This window comes from Narcine bancroftii, chromosome 4 (assembly GCF_036971445.1).
Source record: "Narcine bancroftii isolate sNarBan1 chromosome 4, sNarBan1.hap1, whole genome shotgun sequence".
Classification (NCBI taxonomy): Eukaryota; Metazoa; Chordata; class Chondrichthyes; order Torpediniformes; family Narcinidae; genus Narcine; species Narcine bancroftii.
In genome coordinates, this window is record NC_091472.1 from 250123698 (window position 1) to 250135827 (window position 12130).

General features: G+C 38.9%; 1 protein-coding gene across 11 annotated transcripts in view; it reads right to left on the reverse strand.

Moving 5' to 3' along the window:
• The window catches only part of LOC138761841 (PMS1 protein homolog 1-like), a 105617-nt gene that overhangs the window by 14117 nt on the left and 79370 nt on the right, over positions 1–12130 (reverse strand). The window lies entirely within an intron of this gene.

Genomic DNA, 12130 nt, shown 5'->3' on the forward strand with positions numbered 1-12130 from the left:
GAAGAGGTTGTCATATTCTGTAAACAATGGGAATTAAATTTAGAACCTCCTTAGTCGTATAGTTCAGCAGCCAAATGAGCCAGAAGGGTGGTTGGATTTTGGAGTTTTTAAAGTCAAATGCAGCCTTTTTCTTTTGTTTCTTTTTCTCCTCGTGATATTTTTGCAATTCTTCAGTTTACTCGAATCACCGATAGAATACTGGGTCAATGCTAGCCAACAGAGCTATCTACCTTAATCCCATTTTCTAGTTTTTGGTTCACAGCCTTGAAGGTCACAGCAACGCATCATGTTGATTACTTCCTGGAATGGAAGGAAGTCACCTTGAATCGGATTTGCCTGCTAGAACTCTTGTTTGACCATTATTATGATTAACTTTGGTTTTACGATGTCATCTGTGAATTTTTAAATTAAAAGTGGCACCGGAGAGCACTGACTCTTTTGGAATGTCTGGACAACTAGGAATTTTTTTTAAAAACTGTCAGTACATGGGACAATAAACAAATCTCCAATGCTAATAAATTAAATAACTTCATGTCCAACTACTTAAGTGGGAAGATTCTATCATTCTTTCAGCCACTGAATTCCAATCCTTCATCAAATCGTTGGTAGAAAGAAAATGTTAATTCTTCTCATGTCCCAAGAGACTACATTAGTAGCACATAAAATATATTTGAATAGAAATGAATGTTGTCTATATATTTAGAAATACATTTTGTTAAAATTCTAGTTTAAAATTAACAAGGCAACACTGTGAAACAGAAGGGCTCAGGCCCAAAATATCAACAATATATCTATCTCCTATTGGTGCTGCAAAGCCAGCTGGGTTCCTACAGCATTTTTGTGTGTTTTTAAAACACTCTATAGAAGACAGCTCACCAGGTATTGAACACAATTAGGGATGGACAATAAGTCCAAGTCTTGCTTAAGACTTCAACATGAAAGACACAGATACTTTAAAATGAATTACTTGGCTTCATGAATTAACCTGCAACAAAATTGGGTATTATGAAAAGCATAAGGAATAACACTTCCTGTCAAGGAGGTTGATTCTTAGAAGAATAGGAGAGCATAAACTTGGGACTCAAAAGTTGGTATAAAAAATACTGGAAAGTTTATAATCAATTCTTACAAAGAAGCATATGCCTCAAGGGGAAAATGCAAGACTAAACAGTTAATTGCTGAAGAATAAGCAGATGCAACTATTATTTATAAAAACATTAAAAAAAAAATTCTAGAGCATGTACAATGGACGTGATAGAATGGAAAGAAGCATGATCAACAGTGCAACACTAGAAAAGATTAGGTATCCATTGCCTTTTAAGGAAACCAGAGATTTAAGTGTCAAACCAAACATTCCAAAGATTTCCAAATTCTTGGAAATCTTTAATATCTGCAAAGGATAATATCAGCAAAGTTGCATTTTTATTGTCCTGCAATGATCCAGACTTTTTTTTAAAAAAAGCTGAAATACTTCTTCCAACATGACTGCAAAAACAGCAAATATGCAGCTCTTTTCCTTTCCTTAATCAAATTGAACAGCAAACTTTCCCAAAAATACTACAGAATTTCTTACTGATTCTATAAAGTGTTGAAGCTGTCATTGTTCTGAAAATCTCCATTTATATTGTGGGATGATTTTCAGAACACGTGCCAATCACAAAGCTAGTGAGAATAGATGGAGCAAATTCGACATCATGATTGCAATTACAATACAACTGATAAAGTGTGCCATTATCCTACTGAACAGCAGAACAGGTATGAGAGGCTAAATGATGTGCTCTTGGAGCTCAGTCAGACCATCATTTAGACATATCTCATTACTCTGACCATCATTGCTTTTAGCAGCAGGGAAAGTCCTCATTATTACTTGATTACGCAGACTGATCCAATGGTTTGAGAAGAAAAAAATAATTCAAGAGAACACAGGAATGCTTACTCTCATCATTCTGGCACCTGCAAGTTCAAGGTTTCTTAGATTCCAAGCTTCCCTTCTAACTATCTCTACTGGCCACCTTGTCAAGCTCCTGGTACAGCTATACATCCCTGACCTGTAGGACTGAACTCTGATGTTTCTCCCTTCTGATGTCTTCAGTTTTACAGACAGGATAAGGTAGGAAGTAGTACAAGAGTAAAACATGAGAAAAGATGAAAAGGCAAATAAATTCAGCAAGAAACAAAAAGAATTAAAGATAAATGCCAGTGACAGTGAAAGGAGAAGTGAAGGGGATAGAACAGGCATGGATTAAACATAGCAGAGAAGCCAAACAAATTAAAAGCCAAATACAGTATTTGCTTTGATTTAAAAGTGATTGAATCGAGCAAAACTCATTTGTATCAGACAAATCCTGCCCACTACTTCAAAAATTTACATAGGATTTACAGCAGACAATTGGGACATTCAATCTAAAACGTCATTGCCAGTTTGGTGCTCCACACAAGTCTCCTTCCATCTTAGAAAAGTAGCATCATCTCAATGGTTCCTGTACTCTCAATTAAAAAGTGTAATGCATGTAATTAATAAAGGGTCTGCTTTGGAGTAGGACTTAACATATTTATCTTGTATTCCAGTAAGCACCTTTTAACCAAATCACAAAATATTATTTTATTGCCAGTTGTTCAGTAAATTGTAAACAAGATTACTTCTCACACTTCCCTTCCCCCAATTTTTGTTTCTCAAAAGCACCAAGCATTGTGTCATGGTAAAATAACTTCACGGGTCAGAAGCCCACTGAGAATGAAGAACAATCAGTGCATGACATCAGGAATAGCAGCATAATGGACATCTAACTGAAGGGTAGCAGAAAATTATTTGCATGATCTAATGCGACAGGGATTATAAATCTCAGAAAAATCAAGGTGAAGAGATAAACATATATAATGATCAAATACATCTGTAAAGTATTCACATGTCGACAAAATTAGTCACATTTAGATGCTTTAAATAAAATGCAACTCCACACAGTAGCAAAATTGCTGCCACAAACCAAATGGTTGAAAGCCATCTTGTGGAAAACAAATGTATTGCAAGCTTTTTTCCATTCACAATTCTTGTAAACGTATTTTGTTGGAGATAGAAAACTAGCAATGATCAGAAACATGCACACAGTTGGGACTCTGGCAGAGTACATCAGCTGCAGATCCAAGTTTACTACAACACTTAGGAGAACATGACCGTTAAAAGAGCGAACAATTTTTTTCCTGTGTATGGATCAGTTTTCTTTGCAAAGGAACTCCCCATGGTACATTGTAAACATTATAAATCATCAAAAAAAGTATTTTGTAATGCATAGTGTAGAATTGCAAGCTACCCCAATTAATACTAAAATGAACCAGAGACATGGAGAAGATGGAATGTATTTTTAAACCTTTCACTTGGAAAATCCAAGTTGGTATTGCACCCTGGGAATCAGAATCAGATGTCATTTGTGGGCATCAGGGCTAGAGATGATCAATTGGATTAAGATGAGAAATACAATCTCTCCTTTTCAAGAATACACATTTTTAACTGGTTGTTACTTATGAATTTAGATCACTCTCTCCTCACTTTGTGGAATAATTACAGATGCAGAATCTTATCCTATGACTGTAGGCCATAGTCCTCCATGACTTAACTGGGCATTCTTATTCTTAGAAACATTGGTGGTAGGGTTATTTGTAGTAAAAAAGGTTTCTTTTTAGTATGTGCTATGGGGTGAAGCCAATCATCAATTCCAAAGTCAGTACCCAATTTCCTCTTTCTCCTATCATAGATGACATAATTTGGGACTATGATAAAGGTAATTTATGTTGTATTGTTCTTGACATAGTTGAACATATTATCTTCTCCAGTAGTTCCCCCCCCCCCCCCCCCCCACCCCACTACTCCAATATTCCCCATCTCCACCTTCTCAAAAACATCATTAGACTCTTCATCTGATGTTTTGCCACCAAGGATATGTCAGGAATGTGCTAAAACTTCAAATCAGGCCATATGGGTGGGGAGTACTTAGAAACAAAAAGAGGATGATAATTTTGCAGGTAGGCAAAAGATAAAGCAGCAGATATGTTGACAAATCACATACAGATCCAAGAGGAATAGGGTTATAAAAGTAGGGAATTTCCATTTTCCCAATATTAGTGTGAAAGGCACTGAGAGGGTGAAAATCAATTTATTTAAAAAGTCTATCCAGGACAGTTTCTTTTTGTATCAGAATGAGGTTCCCAAAGGCCACTGTTTTTTTAAAATAAAAATGAATGTGATGTTGATGTACAGAGCACAATTTCTAGATTTACAAATAATGCAAATTATGGAGGTGGGAACAGACTGTGAAAGGCAGAACAGGGAGTAGATAACAAATGTTTCATTTTAGGTGGAAAAAAAAACTTAGAAAAGGCAATTGAAGCTAAAGGGCACAATTCTAAAAAGTTACAAAAATAGAGGGACCTAGGAGTATATTCACATGTTTCAATTAAAGAAGCAAAGACAAAAGTTAAAAAGCAAGAAGGGTGCTGGGCTATATAAATATGAGAATAAAAGAGCCAGAAAGTACAATGGTGAATTTTGGGCGCCACACTTCAGAAAGATGCGAAGGTTGTGGAGAAATTTCAGAAGAGATTTATTAAAATAATTTCAGGTGTTCAGACTGGAGAAGTTGGTATTCTTTTCCTTGGAACTCAGCCAGTTGGATTGGTGGAGGCAAACTTATGCAGTATTTAAAATCATAAATGCTATGGACAGAGTAGAGAGGGAACTTGTTCCCATTAGCAGAGGGTTCAAGGATTAAGGGGCAAAGAAGAACTAAGATAATTAAAAAGCCTATTTTACTTTACAAGGTGAAGGATTAGTAGTGGCAGAAGATTCGGTGGTGGAAGATATAGGAAGAAGGTGGGGAGAGTTCAAGTTTATTTATCATCTAATTGTACCAGTAAAATCCGTCAAAACAGTGTTCTCTGGTTCCCAGTGCAAACACTCATACAGCCGCAAATACATATGCAAGACAAATATTCACATGAATAAATAAATAGAATGGTCTTGTAAATATGAGAGTCTCGGATGGTTAGAGTGAAGAGTTCTGGTGACTGTTCAGCATTTTCACTGCTTGTGGGAAGAAGCCATTTCTCAGTCTGGAGGTACTGGCTTTGATATTCCTCTGACAAGAACAGTATATGTAAAAATAAACTTAAATATTATTAAAAATAGTGGAGTCTCAGAGTTATAGCAGTTCATTAGTCATTCAGCAGTCTCGCTGTCTGTGTGATGAGTTGGTTTATCTTAGAGCCAATACAGAATCTGTACCAAGTGGCCTCCTTTCATGACGAACAATCAGAATAAAAATTTATTGCAATGAACCTGTCATGAAATTCATTGTTTTCCGACAGCATCACAGTTCAAATATGCCTATAAATTACATTTCAAAAATAAAGTGCAAGAAAATAGGAAAAATTGACCAATCTTGTGATACAAGGAAATCTATGAACAAGGAGTACAGCCCCAAATTCTATCAGGAACTTGGATTTTGTTTTACAGTTTCCCAGGTATTTACTGAGTTCACCCAGTCTTTAACCATATAACCACATACAGTACAGAACAGGCCAGTTTGGCCCTACGAGTCCATGCCGGAACAAATCCCCACCCTCCTAGTCCCACTGACCAGCACCTGGTCCATACCCCTCCAATCCTCTCCCCTCCATGTAATTATCCAGTCTTTCCTTAAATGTAAATAACGCCCTTGCTTCAACCACCTCTACCGGAAGCTTATTCCACATTCCAACCACCCTTTGCGTGAAGAAATTTCCCCTCATGTTCCCCTTAAAATTTTCCCCCTGCAATCTCAAACCATGGCCTCTGGTTTGAATATCCCCCACTCTTAATTGAAAAAGCCTATCCACGTTGACTCTCTCTGTCTCTTTTAAAATCTTGAACACCTCCATCAAATCCCTCCTCAATCTTCTACGCTCCAGAGAAAAAAGCCCCAGGCTGCTCAACCTTTCTCTGTAACTCAAACCCTGACATCCTGTCAACATTCTCGTGAACCTTCTTTGCACTCTCTCTATTTTGTTTATATCCTTCCTATAATTTGGTGTCCAAAACTGCACACAGTATTCCAAATATGGCCTCACCAATGCTTTGTACAATTTCATCATAACATCCCAACTCTTGAATTCAATACTCCAATTTATGAAGGCCAACATTCCAAATGCCTTCTTCCCCACTCTATCTACCCGAGTATCAACTTTGAGGGTACTGTTTACCATAACTCCTAAATCCCTTTGTGGCTCTGCACTCCTCAATTGTCTACCATTCAATGTATATGACCTATTTAGATTTGCCTTTCCAAAATGCAATACTTCACACTTATCCGTATTAAATTCCATCAGCCATTTCTTACCCCACTCCTCTAGCTTTCCTATACCTCTTTTTAAGCTATGGTAATCTTTCTCATTGTCCACAATACCACCAATCTTTGTATCATCTGCAAACTTACTTATCCAATTCACCACCCCTTCTTCCAGATCGTTAATGTATATAACAAACAATAGTGGACCCAGGACCGATCCCTGAGGAACTCCACTAGTCACCGGCCTCCAATTTGACAAACAATTTTCTACCACTACTCTCTTTCACCTCCCATCCAACCATTGCTGAATCCATTTCACTACCTCCTTATTTATACCTCATGCCTCCACCTTTTTTCCTAACCTCCTGTGGGGAACTTTGACAAAAGTTTTACTAAAGTCTAAATAGACAACATCCACAGCCTTCCCTTCATCAATCTTTTTTGTAACCCCCTTGAAAAACTCTATAAGGTTTGTTAAGCATGATCTACCCCTGACAAATACTCAATACTTTTACACAGCTCCAACAGTGTCATCAAGTTTGCAGATGACACAATAATAGTTGGACTCATCAGCAACAATGATGAGACCCACGAAGGGAAGAGGTGGAAAATCTCGTGGTGTAGTGCGAGAGTAATAATCGGAGTCTCAATGTGGACAAGACAAAGGAGATGATCATGGAGTTCAGGAGGACCAGGAACGACCACCCTCCACTACACATCAAGAACTCTGTAGTTGAGAGAGTGAAGAGCACCAAGTTCCTTGGAGTACACTTAACTAATAACCTATTGTGGACACACATCTCCTCACTTGTCAGGAAGGCACAACAGAGATTGCACTTCCTGAAAAGACCAGCCACCATCATGCTCACCTTCCTCAGGAGCTCCGTCGAGAGCATCTTAGCCAGCTGCATCACAGTGTGGTATAGTGGCTGCAGAGAAATGGATTGGAGATTAATCCTCAGGACCACATGAGCGGCAGAGAGGATCACTGGAGTCTCCTTCCCCAATCAACAAGATCTACCAAGATCATCATCTGAAGAGGGTGCACAAAATCAATGAGGACCCTTCCACCCTGCATACAGCATCTTTCAGCTGCTCCTATCAGGAAAAGATACAGGCATATCAGAGCCAGTACCACCAGGGTGACAAATAGCTTCTTCCCATGAGCAGTGAGAATGCTGAACAACGAAAGGAACTGTTCACACTAATGGAGACCCTCGTATTCACAAAACAATATTTATTTATTTGTACATATAAATACTTGTCCTGTATACGTATTGTATGCATGTGTGTTATGTTTGGTTGTGTGTCTGCGTATTTTGTGCTGAGGAATGAAGCTCACTGTTTCATCAGGTTGTACTTCTGCAATCAAATGACAATAAACAAACTTGAGTCTTGTGTGAAAAGTTAAATGTCATTGTCGTAAGTCCTACAGCATGGAAAGTGGCCCAACTTGTCCGTGCCAAACAATCTGCCTTTCATACTTTAGTCACTATTCCCTGCAATAGGCCCACACCCCTCATCCCCTCCCGTTCATGTAGTACACAAGTGTTTTGTAAAGGAAGCTAATGTATCTGCTTCCACCACTTTGGCACCCTCATTCCATATGTCCACCATCCTGAGTGAAAAAAATGTCCCCTCATTGTCCCTTCTAAATCCCACCCCTTCACCTTGTAGTCATGTCTTCAGTTCTTCCTCTCTAATAAACAGACTGTCAATATTCACTCTATCAATGTCCCTCCATATTTTATAGACTTCAACAAGGTCCTTTCTCAACCTCCTACAATTTAGGGATAACAGGCCTGGTTTATCCTCTCACAATAACCCAGTTTCCTTCATCCTGGTAACAACATCGTTAACTTCTGCACCCTTTTTAACTTTATAATATCCATCCTACATCTCGGTGACTAAAATTGCACACTATATTCCAAATGTGACCTCACCAGCGTCTTGTACATCTTCAACATGATGTCAAAAACTCGTGTATTCATTACCCATGTTTAATGCCATTCTCTTACATGCATATATTTTTGAACATGTAATTACTGTTGACACAACTATCTTACATGTTATTAGAAGGCAACAAATACAAAGTTGGAACTGCACAGTTATTTAGCATCTCACTGCAATTACAGCAAGTGACCCAACTACATGAAACTAAAAAATTGTAAAATTCAGCAAATTTTCTGTTTCATGGCACATTATCACTTTATCAAACCTTGATCTCCTGCTGGGCAAAGTATGAAATTTTTGTGGCTAGCTAAGAATAATTTCCTATCTTTAATGATGCAAGTGTCTTGGAAGAAGCTGCCGATTTCTCAGGCCCAATGTTGTTTACTTGAGTCAACAGAGTCAGTGTAACGTTGATAAAGATGAGCCCCACTCATTCCTCTCCTGCTCTTACCCATGACATTGCCATGGTCTTGTAATATCTTTGGCAGAACAAACATCCCACTGAGGTGCCTCTATCCCACTTGCCTGAATATCACAGGATTACTGCGCTTCGCTCTCAAACGCTAGCTGAAATTGACCAGTAAGCATCTAAGTTCCAGATACAACTAAGGATTAACAATATCCCATGTACGATTAGAAAAAAAATTACGTCATTCACAAATCATTATGGAAGAGGAAAGCCATTCAGCTCTTGAAATTAAACTATGACGTTGCTTCTTGTCATCTCCTGACATGGTCAGAGAGTTCCACAGAATGGAATCAGGGTTTTGGCCCAACTTCCTTGCCAACCAAGCCAGCACTATTTCCTGGTGCTTGGCCCATATCCCTCTCAACCCTTCTTAAAAAATGCCCTTGTCTAAATATCTTTTGAACAACACAATTTCTCCCAATTCTAGCACTTCCTTTGAAAGCTTGTACCATATTCCAACCTTCCACTGAGTGAAGGTGGTGCCCTTCAGGTCCCTTTTAAATCTTTTCCCTCTCACTTTAAATCCATACGCTCTAGTTATAGATTCCCCTCCCTGGGGAAAAAGGATACGGCAAAGTATCCCATAGCAAGGGAAAGATTGGGGTGTGGGGGCTTCTGCTGAAAGAGGTGTGATAATTTGTACTTACTGCAGTCATGCAATGGGGTTAAACACTTGGGAAAACAAATCAATCATGCTTATGTCTAATTTGTTCCAGATGATCCTGACTGCTCTGGGAGTTGCACTCATTCAGGCAGGGTGGGGTATTCCATCATACTCCAGACTTGCAATAGATGGGGCGGTGTTAGGCAAGCAGGAATTGTGCAATCCATCACACAACTCACATACTTCAGCTTCCACAACATTTGTCTCCCTGTTTCTAGTCAATGGCAATCCCAATAATTTGACAAAGGCATGCTATTGAATGTTAAAGGGAAGTGGTTAGCCTCATTTTTGTTGAATAGTCATTGTCTGGCATCAAATTGGGAAGTAACAATTGTACCACACATCAGACCACGCCTATATGTTTTCCAGTACTTGGTCCACAGGGGGATCAACTCCTTACGAGAATGGAACTGAATCTGTGCAATCAGTGAACACACCTACTTCAGACTTAATGCTGGAGAGAAGGTCACTGATAAAATGGCTGTAAGTGATGTGCTGTAAAGAACAAATGGCAGCCAAAGAAACTCTTGCTTCAATACCCCAGGACTGTGATTATTAGCCTCTTACAAGGACAGCATCTTTCTTATCTCACGCAGATTTTTTTTTGGGGGGGGGCGTTGGAGGAGAAAAGAAGATTTCTCCCTTATCTACAGATTTCACTTTATTAGCACTCCTTGCCTCCACTTCAGTTGAATGTTTCAAATCTTACTGTGCTAATGGTGCCTTTAACCTAATTAAAAATCCAGTTAGATTGGAAAGAGATGCCAGCTTACATAAAGAGGGAGGAAAAATCTTGCCAAGACGCTTAATGGAGAACAAGTTTGTTGAAATTATTATATTGAAGATAGAAGTGTAAAAGAGGGACAAGATAGATACCCTGTGGAAACCCATACGATTACAGGAAAACAATGCAAACTTCACATTGCCAGTGCCTGAGATCAGCATTAAACCTGGTCTTGGTTCTGGGAAGCAGGAGTTCTATTAGCTGAGCCATACTGCCAACCATAACAGACACATTATTTTAAATGCCCAATCACAGAGCCTAAAATTAATAATTTTTTAAATGAATCTGATTTAATTCCCTGTCTGCTTTTCTCATTTTCACCAGTGTTGCTCCAAATGGCTGCACCAAAACATGAACACTCAGATGCAGGCAGTAGAACGTAAAATAATTTGCAATTTTTGAGAGGGGTGTGGAAGAAAATCCGAACACAAAGCGCTAAGAATCCATCCATAAGTTGTTTATTAGAACTTATGAGAAGCCAGCTGCATATTATTCAGGCAAGGGCAGAAACCACAAGGCTACGGCATGTCTGCAGGTACACAATGTTCCACAGTTCTCCAAAGTTCTGATAACAGAAGACTGTTTATGGCTTGTCTCGCAACTTGTTCCGATGATATGACCAAATTGCTGACATTGTGAAATTACTGATATTGTGTACCCACTTGTTTACTTCACTGTATAAATTGGGCTGCATCGCAGCGCATTACAGAGCTGGCCCAGGCTGGGTGCTGGGTTCGCTCTCCAAGATACCTTGCAATAAAACTCTTCTGAAGCCTTATCCTGGCGTTAGTAGTGAAATTCTTTCTCCGCAACAAGGGGAATTTGGAAAGCAACCATCAACTCAGAAGCCAGGAGTTTCAGTAGAAGAGATGAACTGAGACAGGATCAAAGAAAGAATTTTAAAAAAATTGAAGAATGGGTAGTATTATAGAAAAATTATGGAGACAGCGTTATAGCTAAGACCACGACATTTATGTGTTTGTACTAAAGGGGTTTCATATGCTTTTGCTTGTAATGCTTCCAAACGTCAGGAAGAAACAGTTCCACTTGAAAGGATAGAATTTCTTCCTGAAAATTTTTGATAATATGTCAACCAGAACAGATGCAAACAAATCTGATGGAATTATTTATACATCTCAACTATCCTCATTACTCTAGACCAGTTGTTTTCAAACTGCCCCCCAAAACTCAAATTCCACCGTAAGCAATCCCTATGCCACAAGTGCTCTGCGATTAGTAAGGGATTGCTTAAGGTGGTGTGAGTGGGAAGAATGAGACGCACTGCTATAGACCGAATTGTTACTGAAATATTTTGCTTGTGAAAAATTGTCATTGGCCCATTTCCTTTAGTGTTATGAACCGTGCACATAACGAGTCAACTAGGTACAATTAAAAGTGGTTTTCAAACTTTTTCTTTCCACTCACATACCACCTTAATCAATCCCTATGCCATAAGTGCTCTGTGATTAGAGGGGCAGTTTGTAAAACACTGCTCGAAACAATACAATTAGCCACAGGGAATTAAACAAGAAATTGGCAGATGTTAGGGTCAAGTGCAATACCCAAATGTACTGGAGAAACTCAGCAGGCCATGCAGTATCCAGAGGAAGTAAACGATAACCAACATTTCTACTACGTAGAGCTCAGGGTCAAAACATCTGTTACACTTGACTTCATATGGATGCTGTGCGACCTACTGAGTTTCTCCTGTGCATTTGTGTATTATAGCCACAGGATCCTGGAAAGGCTGTTAGTGAGAAGGGGAGGGGAAAAAAAAGATGATTCCTACCAGAAAGAATTCTCTGGATATCAGATGAGGACAGGTAATGGTTGACTGCAAAGCAATGCAATCTTTAACACAGCATGAAAAGAGACCAATGAGTGGATCAAGTCCAGTGGAACAATCGGTCCCTTCTCCGATATCTTATTTTTCTTGCAGTCCA